This window comes from Phyllostomus hastatus, unplaced genomic scaffold, assembly GCF_019186645.2.
Source record: "Phyllostomus hastatus isolate PE091 unplaced genomic scaffold, TTU_PhHast_1.1 phas_contig_196, whole genome shotgun sequence".
NCBI classification, from domain to species: domain Eukaryota; kingdom Metazoa; phylum Chordata; class Mammalia; order Chiroptera; family Phyllostomidae; genus Phyllostomus; species Phyllostomus hastatus.
The window spans coordinates 32714502-32720501 of NW_025333709.1; positions in this window are offsets into that span (position 1 = coordinate 32714502).

The following is a 6000-nucleotide window of genomic DNA, read 5'->3' on the forward strand; positions in this document are numbered from 1 at the left end:
TTTCTCAGTCACCATGACCCTCCAAAAAGACCAAGAAGCAATGGGACAGAAATTCTTCCCAGAGAGACCGTGAGGACAGGGAGTTTAAACGCTGCCTGAGGAACTGCCTTCTGACTTGAAGAAAAGTCGTCCCACAGCCGGGAGACTGTGCACACCTGGGCTGGGGCCCAGAAACCCAGCTCCAGAGTTCAATCCATGTTCAGGGTGTGTTGTCTCAAGATGCTGTGGTGGCTCCCCCTTTAAATAATTCTCCTTTTTGAGGTTTTTTAACAATTTGAGAGAAAAGAATAATTCCAATGAAAAGTCACCAAACAGCTTAAACATTTGTAGATGGTGGTTTCCATGCCCCTCCCCGACGGGAGTCCTTTGTCTCTGGAGACCAGCTCTCTCCTTCCTGCCCTCCCCCCTCAGCCTGTGCAGGCGCACTGACACCCGCCGGAGCCCCCTCAGGGCCAGGGCAGTGGTGTGCTCCTGACTGCACACCAGGTCGGGGAGCCAAGGCCTCCGCCCTCTGCCGGAAGCTCCTTCCTTCCCGCTGTTGTGGGTGCAGATTGTCCCGTCGTACCTCAGGCCTTCACTGTGAGCAGACGTTCAGAGATTACTCCATCAAGACTTTTAGGAACAAGAATGAGGAGGCAGACAAGCAGGAGAAATACGTTCTCTTAAGCAATGAGTGGGACTTGGAGGACTTTGACAAAAGTCAATTTCATCAACGCACCGAACTCCCCAAGGGTGAGTTTCAGGGTCTGTGGGTACTTTTCACAGAAGCCATCCACTTTACAGGTGTGAGTGTGTGTGTGTCCACGGGGTAAGTGGGCACTCAGAAATTCACCTGTAGACTCGTAAACACGTGCCAGAAGTAAAACAACTGAAGCCTGTCGCCACCTTTTGTGAGCTTATTTTGCAAATTTTCTTCGTCTGATGATGAAACCAGCACAGGCCAGCTCTCTTCTCCCCCTGGGACCGCGTTCCACAGGCTTTCGTGTTGCTCTGTGTCTGGAAAACCCCTTCACGCCTCTTGAAGCTGTGTTTTCTCGTTAAAATAAAACACACAGCGACCGCTTCAGCGGGGGATCGTCAGAGCACAGGTGAGGGGCCGCAGGAGCGTGCAGAGCCGTGGCGGGCGTCCCTGTCACTTCAGTGTTAGACGACTTGGCAACAAGAGATGGCAGATTTGTCATCTGTAAATGGGTGAAAAATACGTGGCCAAATAAAACCCCAGCAAAAGGGGCCCTTTTCATTTACTCAGATTTCTAATGAGGTTATAAATATATTTAAAATCGCAGGAAAAGAAATAAAAATCCTTGGGCCAGAGAGTTAAGGTCACAGCGCAGGCCTAGGGGACCAGCCCTCATGCCCTCACACTTCCCCGGTCCATCGCGCTGTCTGTCTGTCTGTCTGTCCCCCTGGCCACACTCCCCTGAAGGCGCTGAGGTGCACCTCGATGGTTTCTCCCTCCAAAGAGTGATGGTGGTGACAGCCAGGCCCTCACTGTGAACTAGTGTAGGTGCCGAAAAGGGGCCTGAAATGCTTCTCAGGGGCCGTGCCCACAGACTCCTGCTCCCAACCAGGAAGCCGCGATCACTGGCGTTGTCCAGGTGAGGGACTGGAGGCTGGAGGACACCGGCTTGCCAAGGGTGATGCGGAGCAGGGCCGACAGGGTCCCAGTGTGTCAGCAGCTGGGCGGCAGGTGGCATGTGCAGTCAGAGGGCAGGTTTCCATGGCTCCACAGGATGAACGACTCCAGCGAGAGGATGAGGGAGGAGGTGACAGGGAGAGCTCCAGGTGCCAGGCTCTCCAGTGGCCTTTTCCACGGGGAATGTCCCTGGGTGCCCCCCCCATACACACACCACTCCTCAGTGCAGTTGAGCTGCCTATTCCTGGGGCAAGAATCACATTCATGACCCGGACAGTTTCTTCTGGCTACTCGATGGTGTATCAGTTTTCCTCTTAAATGAGAGAGAGAGAGAGACAGAGATGGGAAATCTCTCCAAACTCAACAAAACCAAGCATCCCTGGGCGGGCGGCTCTATCCTGTGCAGCAGGGAGCAAGCCAGATGCTTGCAGTGGGGTCATTCATGAATGAAAATGTGCTCACATTTAGGGGACTGTTTCACAGGTGGAACGCCTTTCTCGCTGGCCAGGGCCATGCCACCTGATCCTCCTTCATCCTGAGCACCTCTCCCTGGCACCTGCTCTGAGCTGTGCCCCAAGAGCGTCACCTGTCCCAGGAGCGGGAGCAGCGAGGACAGACCAGACAGAGGGGTTGCTCTCGACAGCACACGAAGGCACCCCTTCAGGGAGCGTGATGCGTCTTGAGTTGCACCTGCTCCTGCAGCTAAAGCAGGTCCCTGTTGGGAACTGCCCTGACTGGTATCAGGCTGAAACCCCCGCCTAGCTAAGGCTAAGGGAACGCCCTTGGAACTGTAAGCCAGCAAGGAGACAAAAGCTTATCTTCCTGGCAGGAATGCTGCTTCTGCTGCTTTATTCATAACTGAACCCCCAAAAAGCTTGGTCGGTTAGCCAAAGACGGGTAAGATTCCCCACGGGGGAACGACCTAAGCCAGGCACGATCACTTTTGGGAGGCCCCCCAAAAGAAGGACTTGGGGGGCTGCAGCAAAAGGGGGGTGATGGACCCTCGCTCCTCGGCTTTGACATAGCCTGAGTTCTCAGCGTCTGGGAGAAAATCTCCTTATCTCTTGGTTACCTAGTTCCCTTGCTCCACCTAAGCCTGAAACAATGACAGGGTGGTGCAGCTCGGTACTGAGAAGTGCGGATTTCCCGGGGTGATCAGGCCTAAGAAAGAATATGTAAATTACTGTGAAACCTTCTTTGTTTAGAATGCTCTCAGTTGAATGAGAAGGGTCTTAGGAGGAAGTTAGTTTGTTCCTCAGTCTTACAGCTCTTTGACCCCCCAACTCAATAGACAGGCAGAGTTCTTTGTTTTCTATAGTTCCTTACTTCCCCCTAATGAGTACTGTACTTTACCTGAATTATTATGCAAAATGAGCCTAATAAAAGCAGGTATGGACGGTAAATCAGCGCGCTCCCCACTAGGGGGGGTGGCCATTTCGTCCCCTACTTCCCCACAGAAACTAGTCTGTCTCTGTGCATGTGTTGTTTTTTCTCGCGTGTTTTGTCGAGCCATCCACAGCGTTCCGTGGTCACTGCTGGCCGGTGACCCACGCGCAACAGGTCCCCGCACACACTCGGTGCAGGTGGCTTCTGAGGTTGGCTTTCCCCATCCCTGTTGCCGTGACAGTAACTATCATGTCCCCATATGTGCCCTCTCCCAGCTGCCCGATGGGTAATCCTCAGGAGGCTTCCTCCTCCACCCTGAGAGTGAGCTGCGGGCATCATCGCCTGCTGTGGTCACTGGCCATGCTGGACCCACAGGCGGGCCTCGGCCCCGGTCCAGCCCGCTGGAACTCTTCAAAAGAAAGTCCGAACATAAATGTGATTTCTCATGGCTCCATGAAATGTGCCAATTTGATCATCATACTCTATCAACTGAAATAAAGTTATGAATTGAAAATGTTGCATATTGCTGCAAGGAGAACAGAGGTCTGAGAGTTCACTGTTAATAACTCATGAAATTTCCTACCTTTGGTTCCAATTCATCAGCTGCTCCCCATTTTACATAATGACTCAGCCATCTGTCCCTCGTCCTCATCCACAGGGCGCTATGGAAAGTTGTGTCACTGCGGCCTTGCAGAACATCCACACACCCAGAGAACTCTCTGGTGTTCTCCACGGCGAGGGGAGGAGGGAAGTGGATGAGGAAGAGACATGCAGGAAGGAGGGAGGGAGGGAGAACCGTGGCAGAAAGGAAGCGGCATCTCAGAAATATGGCAAACATGATTTCACTGTCTCTGTTTTCCTTTGAGCAGCACCTGGTGATGCGGCCAGCGAGCAGACGGACAGCACAGTCACCGCAGGAGGGAGCCGGGGTGCCCGCACTCAGAGGCGGCCCAGCAGGGAGGACAGACTCTGCATCCAAGTCCAAACCCGTGTTCAGAGCAGCCGGAAGGGAGAGGACGTGGCCCAGGAGAGGGGGCTCCGTGTGGAAGGTGTGGGCCCTTCACCAGCCAGTGGCTCTGAACTGAGGGCGGTCGTGCTGGAGGACGCACGCAGGGAAGCCAGCTGGCACCTTCTCAGTTGCTATTTCAGTTCTCCTCCCCCCACTACTTAGAAGCATGAAAGTCCAATTCATTCTTCCCCTGCTGGTTTTTGCCATTTTTCATTTGGAAGAAAAGGAATTTCTTTCCCTCCCTGGCATGTTGGATGGACCCGGAACCCCGGCGAATCCCGAGGTGCCTCCCCATGCCGGGCCGGGTGCTGACGGCTCTCACCAGTGCCGTGTGCCTGCAGGATCAAGAGCTGATCTCGGCCAGTTCTAGCTCAGAGCTGACACACTTGGCCCAATCCAATCTGCGTTTTGTGAGAGTTGGTTGTGTGTCATTCAATGACAAATTTTAAATCCCTCCGACGTGCCAATACTGTGAGAATTAAGGGATCCTCAGATACATACTTTTTGCTTCAGGTGCTTAGAGTCCAGTGGAAAAGAGAAGATGTGTGTTCAAGGCACCGCTTCCAGAAGCCTCTCAGGGCAATGACAGACGGTGCCCGCAGGGTCGAGTTTCTGTCCTTCCTGGCTGACACCGACCCGTGTCCCTCTGGGAAGAAGCTGTGGGACCGCTGAGGCAGCGGGACCTGACTCCTTACTGTGTGTCCTGGCTGCTTGGCTGAAAAGTCCCCCACCTCCGAAGTGTGCAGCCCCCCTCCCTATGACAGGCTGCTTTCTGCTGGGAAGGAACTCTCCCATGACAGCAAGGGCTCCGGGCGGCCTGCTGGAGGTTCCACGGCACTGAGGAAGACGGCACGTGGCCAAGCTGCCCGTGAAGACTTGTCGGCATCACCAACCTCGGGGAAATGCAAGTTAAATCCGCAGCAGGGACTCACCACGCAGCCCCAGCCCCGAGCACGGCTGCAGTGAGAGTGACAACGCCAAACGCTGCTGCAGATGTGGGAACCGGGGTCACTGGTGCACTGCGGGGGAGGCTGTCGGATGGTGCAGCCCTCCGGGAAGCAGTGGGACAGCTTCTGAGAAAAACGAGCCCTACAGTCAGCACATGGCCTGGCATATGCACGCCGGGACATTTCGCCCAGAGACGGGAGGACTGTCACGGGCACGACATCCTGAGCACACCTGTGTGTGGCGCTCTGGCCTGCCAGAGCCCCAGACTGGAGCCCACCCGGAAGCCCCCACGGCGGACACTCACACAAACTGTGCTACATCCAGGCCGTGAGCACCGCCCAGCCATACAGAGTCATGGCCTGTTCACCCCTCAGCAGTGCAGATGCAAATCAGGGGGGCACCATGGAAAGAGCCAACCCACAAAGGCTCCAGACTGTATGACCCCATTGCTGCAGCCTGCGTGACAGGGCCAAATTACAGACAGGGAGGACAGGTGAGGGGTCGCTGCAGGTGAGAGGGGCAAGGGTGGGAGGGGCGTGTGGGTTGGGAGAATGTGAGCCAAGGATCCTGTTGGGGTGGCAATGACTCTACCGACGTAAATGCTCTGGCCGTGGGGGGGTCTGTGGTTGGGAGAGCTGACACCATCATTGGGTAAAAGTGGGCACAGGGTGGGTGGAATCTGGTTCTCTTTCTTACAACTGCAAGCGCATCTACAGACACCTCAGAATCGAACAATGGACTCAAAACAGGAAAGATGGAGACAACTTAAGGGGAATCAGTCCCTCCAGGGGTCAGGTCTGGCACCAGCCTTTGACCTTTGGCATCACAATGGCCGTGGTCAAGACAACTGCGGAACCCTCGGGCTTCTCTGAGTTCTTGACAGTTTTCTGCCAAGGGCTGAAGACGTGCTTCACTTCTCTGCCGAGAATTGAAGAGAAAAGGATGTTCAACTTCATCAAAAAGCACTTCAAGCGTTTTGGTGAATCCTCGAGGCTGTCCAGCAAAAGGTAGTCTTCGAATG